At 37.2% G+C, this 9,177-nt stretch overlaps 1 protein-coding gene across 9 annotated transcripts in view; it reads right to left on the bottom strand.

The window, feature by feature from the left end:
• The window catches only part of epb41a (erythrocyte membrane protein band 4.1a), an 86,769-nt gene that overhangs the window by 53,134 nt on the left and 24,458 nt on the right, over positions 1–9,177 (bottom strand). The gene's annotated exons all lie outside the window — the stretch shown is intronic.

Here is a 9,177-nt window from a genome sequence, read left to right on the forward strand (position 1 = left end):
TGAAGTCTATTATTAAGAAGTGGAAGGTATTTGGTACAACACACAGACCCTCCCTGGATCAGGATGTTTCCAGGAGGAAACTGGTCAGAGAGGCGAACAAGAGGCTACTGCAACTCTGAAGCAGTTGCAGGAATTTATGACAAAGAGTGGTCATTGTGTGCATGTGACAACAATATAACAAATGTGGCTTGTATGGGAGGGTTGTAAGAAAAAAGCCACTCCTCAAGAAAGGCAACATGCAGTCAGACTGAGCTTTGCCAAAACACACCAAGAAGATTCTGAGGCAGATGAGACTAAAACTGGATTATTTGGCCTCAGCACCAAACAATATGTCTGGCGGAAATCCAATACAGCTCACCATCCAAATAACAGCATTCCTCCAGTAAAGCATGGAGGTGGTGATATCCTGTTCTGGGTGTTTCTCTGCAGCAGGGACTAGAGCACTTGTCAGGATAGAAGGAAAAATGGATGGGGCAAAATACCGTCAAATTCTTGAGGAAAATCTGCTGCCCTCTGCCAGAAAGTTGTCAATGGAAAGAAGGTTTATCTTCCAACATGACAATAACCCAAAGCACACAGCAAAACTGAGCACACAGTGGTTGAAACAAAAACTGTCTGTCTTAATTTCAGGCTGCAAAGCAAAAAAAAAAAATATATATATATGTATATATTTTATGGTGGGGGGGTGATTCTTTTCTATACCCACTGTATCACATACTTTAAAACTTTTACTCAAGTAATATTCTAAACGGTAACTTTAACTTCTACCATTTTCTGGTAAGATATCTATACTTTTACTTAAAGGGGTCATATGATGCTGCTAAAAAGAACATTATTTTGTGTATTTAGTGCAATGTGTTTATGCGGTTCAAGGTTCAAAAAACATATTATTTTCCACATAATGTACATTATTGTTTCGCTTATTGTTTGTAATTTCTCAGATCACAAATACAGACATGGTTTTATGTTTACGCGGCGCAATACAATACACAACACAATACTTTTGTGAGAGAACGCAAAAGTTTTACATGTTGACTATTACATGATCATAATAAAGGAGTGGTCATATTAAAGTGCAGCGAATTTTTGCAAGCAAAAAAAGGTCAGTTGTCTCTTCTTAATAGCCTAGAGATGTAAGAACCACCACTCACACAGCTCAACGTACTGAATTCATGTGACCAACCTGAAAATGTGCGAAACTTGTTTCACAATCTTGAATTTCACGTGAGGATGAAATATTTCCACATGCAGATTTCACATCAGGTTCAAGTTGGTTAAGTGAATTTGTCGCGTTCACCAAAAAAAAAAATTGCTTGGTTTGAAAGTGACTTCTGTGTAAATGTATATATCGCTACACTACTGCTACACTACTGGAACTTGTTTGCCATGAAAACGCTAATGTGACTGCACCTTAACTCCAAGAATCTCATTGTGTAGCCTATATTGTGCTGCTGTGTCCTCTGTGTCAGTGTCAGCGTCGCCCTGGACAAACACAACAAGCTGGTCACACGGCTGCACCTGAATTACATCAAAGGAGAATCACTGAAACTACAAAGAACATGATCTCATTAAACAAGCTCTCATGCTGTTCTGCTGTCCCATACAGATTCAGACTAAACTGAGCGACTTTTTTTGCCTAAATGAATGGAGATGACAATTAATAAAATGATTGATTATTAAGTTGCCATTCTAGTTGAGTGCACACAGACAAGTAAATAAATACAGACTCAAGTAACTCCCTGTTGCATCATCTTGTCCACACACACACACACACACACACACACACACACAAACAGGTCTGCTATTCATCCGTCGTTCTTTCCCATGCACTAGCAAATTAATTACAATGCCTCATTATGAGGGTCCAAGTTTAAGCACATGCAGTCTCTTGAGGACAGACTGGACTAAAGAAGATCATCCCATTCAAGCAGAACAGCTGCGTCTGTTTGAGTGAGAGTGTTTAATCAACTAATCTGACTCTAAGATGCACTTAACCTCCGTTACAACAGATATCACTTTATTCTCAATAAATCAACATAAAAATAAGGCCAAGGAACTTTCCTTGTTATTAATTGTGAGTCAGCTTTTGAAATGTTCCCACAAGGACAGTAAAGTCTGAAATCACTTACATCATGTGGACCGGCAAATGGTCCTCGTGAGGAAAATAACTTAAAGGGTAAGTTTCAGCCAGCTTTGTATTGTTATAGTTATCTGGCAATCTTTTGACAGTTTCATGGCTTTTGTACAAACTACAGACCGTACTTCTGCATTTTTGTATCCCTGCTCACATACTGCTGAATTGAACCCAGTGCATTGTGGGTACTGGTTGAGCGCTATATATCGCAGAGACCGATATATCGGCCAATATTTGGTATTTTTAATTATTGGCATTGGCCGATATTTTTTTTTCTGTTTGGACGATATTCTGTAAGCAGGACTTTTATTTTAGCAACGCTGATCACACCAGAACATGAGTGCATGGAGCTCCCATTGTGCTTCATCAGTTTACTGTTTCTGATTAATAAATTATTACACAGAACTTTTAAATTAAGTTAAGAAAGGGTATACAAAAAGCATTCCAACATTTGCTTTACTATTATTAATAACAAAAAAACAAACACTATAATACTTTGTCATCTACCGTCAGCATACAGCAAATATGCATTTCATTTAAACAAGTTTTTGAATATCTAATTAACGTTTAATCTCACTAACCTTGCAAACTTTGTCATTAGCCTTGCCAACTTTTATTAAAACCCCATCTTGCCAAAGGTGAATTACTCCTTTCATTAAACTAGAAATGACAAATCTCTGAATGTCTGAATGTGCTAATACTGTCAAAAACACACAAAGTTTGCATATTAAACAGCTGGTTATGTCTAAAGTGAAAGTAAACATTTGAGAAAAGAATGGATGCATTCCTGTATGTTAGATGGGTGCAAGTCTTAAGGTGACAGCAGACTAATAGCACTAAACATGCTGCTGCTTGTCATTAAAGGGATAGTTCACACAAAAATGTAAATTCTGTCATTATTTACTCACTCTCGTGTTGTCCTAAACCTGTATTAATTTATTTCTTGTGCTGAACACAAAATATTTTTTTATTTTGAAGAATGTGGGTAACCAAACAGTTGCTGGGCCCCATTGACTTTGATAGTTGGGAAAAAAAAATACTATGGAAGTCACTGGAGACCAGCAACTGTTTGGTTTCCTACATTCTTCAAAATACAAATATACAAATATCAAATAACATTAAATATCCCTTTAATGTTAATAAAACAACAAAACACAAATAGAAAAATCACTCACTGCTCTTGACTGAAGAACTTAAACACAGTTGCTTTAATAAGAAGCAATGCATCATTTATACAGTGAAGTGTATATAGTGTTTTATTTTTATAGCTATATGTTCATTCAGTTTCTTGAATGGTACTGCTGAATACACCTGAAAAAGCACTGTTTGTTTTATTTGTATATTGTGTGTACCGTATTGGCCTGAATATAAGATGACCCTGATTATAAGACGACCCCCCTTTTTCCAGATGAACCTTTTGGAAAAAGGCTTTTTAAAAACCAAATCTTGTTTTTTCTCAGTAAAACACATTTTGTCTTCAATTATTTTCATATTGCATATTTTTCCTATTTTAATTTTTGTTTTGAAAGTATGGTAAAAACTGGTAAAATGTACCAACAATCACATTTAAAAAATATACACTTTTTGATATACCATTAAAAAAAAACAACAACAACAGGTAGCCCATCTGAAATAGGACATTTAGGCTATCCATCTAATAGTAGCCTACCAAAATCTTATTAACAGTAGAAGTTAAATCTTACTGTGCAAAAACAAAAGTGTTGCATTTATAATTTTGTTCAGTGTAGTTTGGCTGTACTGCTCAGATAACCTGCAAAATAGTAAAACCAACACGACAAAGAATCGTGATTTTCCTGAAAAAAATCGTGATATGATATTTTTGCCATATCGCTCACCCTTAGCAGAGAGGTTTGCGTGAGTACTGCACAATAAAATAAGCTACTCCTTCTTAAGAGAGTGCAGGTGTGTGTCATGACTAGGGATGGGTACCGAAACCCGGTATTTAATCGGTCCTGGGGCTAAATTATGAAAGACCAGAGTATCGATAAGCTCTGACATTAACGGTTCTGTTATCGGTACAGGAGAAATTAATAAAACACACATACATTTATTATTGCTATATATACACATTATCTTGCAAATTCTATCTCACCAGAGTCGCCAGCTGTTTTTCAAACATTTGTCTATGATGCATTTTTGCTGTTCGCAATTCAGAAGCGAGAACGTGCCCACGCGGAGGAGCTTCAGCATGCGCAACATGAAAGCCCTGTTTAATTATGATAGAAGAGAGAACTAAACATTCAAACATCTGCTTACACTTTAGGCCTGTGGCTAAAACCTTAACGATACCAATCCCTAGTCATGACTGCCCAAAGCAAAATGTTACACCTCCCATTCTGAAATTAAACCAAACAGGAAGTGTGAACTTCTCAACTTCTCCATTTATCTACTTAAAAGTCTTCAACAACCAAACTCCCCACCCAGTGTCTGCTCAAATAGAACTGAACCATTCAGCTGCACAAACAAACAAAAAATATGCTTTCCTGCAAAGAGTGCGTCTTGCAGTGCCTTTCTACTTTGCCAAAGATTCTTACTTTAAAGAACTCGATCTACCTGGTCACATGTGTACAACAGTAGAGACCGACCCTACAGCAAACACACACACACACACACACGCACACACACAGAGACACTGCTCTGCTAGTGTATCAGTGAAACTCTCAGAACCGGCCCACGTTTCCACTGACCAGAGAGTCAAATGATGACACACACTGCAACCTGCCCACAAACACACGGTGCATGATGCCTCTGTTTACGACTTTTGAATTCATGTTACTAGTTAAGAACATTATATTTGTAAGTCAGGGCCATTGCTTGTCAAATCATATTTACTGCGCTATTTTGCAGAGAGGGGTCAAAATGACATTTTTACCTGATATTAGGAGGGGTAAAAAAATGACTTTAGAAAGATGGCAGCATCATTATTTAATTTTACGCAGAGATTGTCAGTTCTATTTGGTCTGTTTGCATTATACACCGATGGTGACAGTTAGTATCAGTTGTATGCAAAGTGACCCACATGTGGTTTTTGACCACTGAAAAGCTTAGCAATTTACTCATGGAGCCACAGTGCAATCCCAATATACCTGGACATTAACCATATAAGGCCAAAACTTTATTAAGAACCAAAATCTAAAAGGATTTTAAGATATATTTAATACTTATATATATTTAATACTACAGCCATGCAAATATCAGGGAAAACTGAAAAGTTTTTTTTTCCCACATTTTTGAATCGTCAACAATGGCAAATAATGCAACAAAGATTGCTAAAGTCAACAGATTTTACTAACAGACCTACCAGTTTCTGTGTAAAACTAGCATAATGATGCTGCCATCTTTCTGAAGTCATTTTTACCCCTCTGTAATTTGGCTCTAAATCTCAGGTGAAAATTGTCATTTTGACCCCCCTCTACAAAATAGTGAATTACTCAGTAAATGTACATCCATGACATTTTATATGTTGGCTTTTTTCTTCATTTTTGTATTACTTTAACCAGAAAAAATATATATTTTAGCCGGGAACATCTTGTTGAGTTGACCCGTAATGACACTATAGTTTTATTTCATATGAAAAAGGTAAATAAAGTGTCTAGAGTCTGTGTGTAATTTGACAACAACAGTAATGTGGTTTCTGTCAACCAAATGCTTCCAGCCTGAATAACTTGGTTGATAATGATAGGAGTGATTTAGTTTTGTTTTGCATCAGTTCCTGATTTGAGACCAGCAGGTGCAGAGCCCATTTTTCTGACCCAGCACTGTCTTGTATTCGGTGCTGTGTCCATGGAAAAGGGGAATAATTCAGCCCATCTCATTTTGCTGGCCTGGAGGAACAGGTAAGGGTGTGTGGATGTTAGGCTTGCCGCGATAGACGGTGCTGACGGTGATATGTCACTTGCCCACCGCGGCACCGACCCCCACCGTCGTTTAGATTTTTTATAGTAATAAAAATAATTTAGTTCAGTAAAAGAACAGACACTACAATTAAAAACTGTAAGTTATTTGTTATTTTATATTAGGCATAGCCTGCCCTATAGCATGGTGTATTTTTATTTGTTTTGTTAATAAAAGTTCTATGTTTTATATATAGGCTAAAGTGAGTTTGACGTTGTATTTTGTTGTTGCATTCAAGCAATTGCGCACGGCGCTTTTACGCTATTTAAAAGTGAAGGAAAGCGAGGAAAAGAGGGAACGCCCCCGCCCCCGCCCCCGCGGTGTTGTCACACGTCGATTAACCGGTGGGAAAATTTCCTCACCGTCACAACCCTAGTGGATGTCTGGAAGATCCCTGGGACATAATTCGGCCCCGTCTGCCATTACAGAAAACAAACACGAGCCTCTTTCCCCACAGGCCGTACAATATCTCGCCCAAATCAACGCCATCTTTTCTGCAGGTGCTGTCACACCACTAATATCCCGTTCAATATGAGGCCTGTCTACATGCATTTGTGCTTTACGATGCTTTTGTAGGGCCGCTATTAATGGTGTGGAGGAAGGAGGGGCCGAGGGCGTGACAGCACGGATTTACTGAGACAACAATGACTGAAACAAACACACCGAACCGAGACAGAGACGCATTAGACATGCTGAAGTCCTGAACCCTGCCTGATCATCAGACAACAACACCAATGCTGAGTTTATCAGGAGATCAGTCAGCCACAAAACAAAACACAAAAACAAAATAAAATAACTGTCTTTGGGAAACAAAGTTCAAAACTTGCAAGTAATAAAAATAATAATATATAAATAAAAACATGACATTAATGAACATAATAAACAAACAAACAAAACAGACATACAAATAAATAAACCAGTGACAGAAAAAAACATGTTTTAATAAATGTAATAAAAAAATAAAAGATATTAATCAAGAAAGAACAGATAAATAAATAGTATTGGTAATAAAAATGAAAAATATAACATTTAAAGGTGACCTATTATGCCCCTTTTTACAAGATGTAAAATAAGTCTCTGATGTCCCCAGAGTGTGTATGTGAAGTTTCAGCTCAAAATACCCCACAGAATTTTTTTTATAGCTTGTAGAAATTGCCACCTTTAGGATATGAGCCAAAACGTGCCGTTTTTGTGTTTGTCCCTTTAAATGCAAATGAGCTGGTGTGCTTTACAGAAGAGGGTGGAGCTTCAAGAGCTCATGCTCTGGCATACCAATGCTGGCCTTTGCAAATAAACATTCCACTATTAGTACAAACCTGTTATCTTTACAGAAAACGTACTCAGTTTAAAAGTCAGTCGTTTGATTGTACTGTGCAAAATAAATGCACGTTTATGAATTACACAGACAGGGAGCGCGGCGCGATAAAAATAACGACAAAGCTGGTCTCATGGTGCCTTCGCATGCTATCACAAACTTTATAAGTCCCACTTGTGATTATGTGCTCCACAAATTCAAGCGGTCAACTTCACATTTAGGCCTGTCACGATAACAACATTTTTGTTGTGAGATATATTGCCCCAGAAATAATTGCGATAAGCGATATTATTGTCATTTTAAAGACCATTTTATGCCACTGAATATATAATCATAATGTAACAGCATAATAATGCAAGAAGGCCTACACACTTCCAAATGACAACAAACTTTTAATTTTTAAGAATATTTAGATCATGGAAATTAAGTATCAAAATATTAGATACCTTAAAAAACTTGAATAAATACTAAATAAACATTTTCTAACAAAAAGTCCAAAGTAACAAGTACAAAAAAAAGAAAAATACACAAAGAACTTGTATGGATATTTTTCCATCTACAGATTTTTCCCTGACCTTCTTTCTCTGTAAATGAAGGGTGCACACTATTGCTGAGAAACACAATCACTACTCACAACACTTGTAATGCCTCTTCGGCGCAGACATTGTGTCTCCAGCAGCTACAGCAAGAAAACAGTAATGGCAGACTGCTGTTTCTCACTCATCTATGCTAATAAGTCAGAGAGCGTCACAAATGGGCGGGACTTTTTCCCTAGTATGACGTCATTGTAGTGAGAAATCTGGAACTGCTGGTTTGGAGACGCTGTTTATGATTCCTTGGGATTATAAAAAAAATGAGTGAGTGCATTTTAACCATTGTAGGCTGTTTGTTTTCACACACTGCGACCATACAACTGTGTTCAAACACCTTATAAAAGTGATTTTTGCATAAGATGAAACTTTTTTTGTAGAAGCTTTTAAATTTGAACTAGGACCTCATGACTGCACCACGTTATGTACAAGAAGCTGCAAAGACACAGGCGCAAGTGGAATGCAAAAAACATGGTGACATTGATTTTTAAGTAAATATAATGGGCAATATATTGTGTCACCAAAAATTATTGAGGTCATGTACATATATTGAGCAATAAGTCGATATATATATTGATTATTGCGACAGGCCTATTCACATTGCTTTCATATGCAATTTTGAACTACCACATTCCTATTTACGATCATTCTGGTGGCAGTTGAAGGCAGCATCAGTGAAAACAGGCAGAGGCAATGCAGATTTAGCTTTAGCTAATTGATCCCTCTTTCAGAATCAACCTTTACACAACTCTTGTAAAGAGTTTTACAAGAACTGACTAGAGGTCGACCGATGTATCGGTTTTGCCGATTAATCGGCACCAATAGTTGATTGCTGGAACTATCGGTTATCGACAAAAATCCATGCCAATAGTTTTCCGGGTTGCGTCCATTGCTGGAGCGGCTGAGAAGGGTCTGCTGTCATTACACAGTGCGAGAGCGGCCTCTAATGGTTGAAATCACTGACAGCACGTGCTATTTGTTTAGACACGTGATATATATATATATATAGGTCTGTTACTCTATATACAAAAATATATTGTATATATTTGTATATATACAAAAAAGGTACAAAAGCTGTCACTGGGGCGGCCGCGGTGCCTTTTCAAAAGGTACAAATATGTACCATTTAGGTACTAAAATGTACCTTTAAGGTATCGATATTAGTGGTCGACCGATATTGGTTTTTTGACAGCCGATGCCGATATCTTGGAAAGCAGGGTGGC

The sequence above is a fragment of the Sinocyclocheilus anshuiensis genome, unplaced genomic scaffold, assembly GCF_001515605.1.
Source record: "Sinocyclocheilus anshuiensis isolate Anshui unplaced genomic scaffold, SAMN03320099.WGS_v1.1 scaffold369, whole genome shotgun sequence".
Classification (NCBI taxonomy): Eukaryota; Metazoa; Chordata; class Actinopteri; order Cypriniformes; family Cyprinidae; genus Sinocyclocheilus; species Sinocyclocheilus anshuiensis.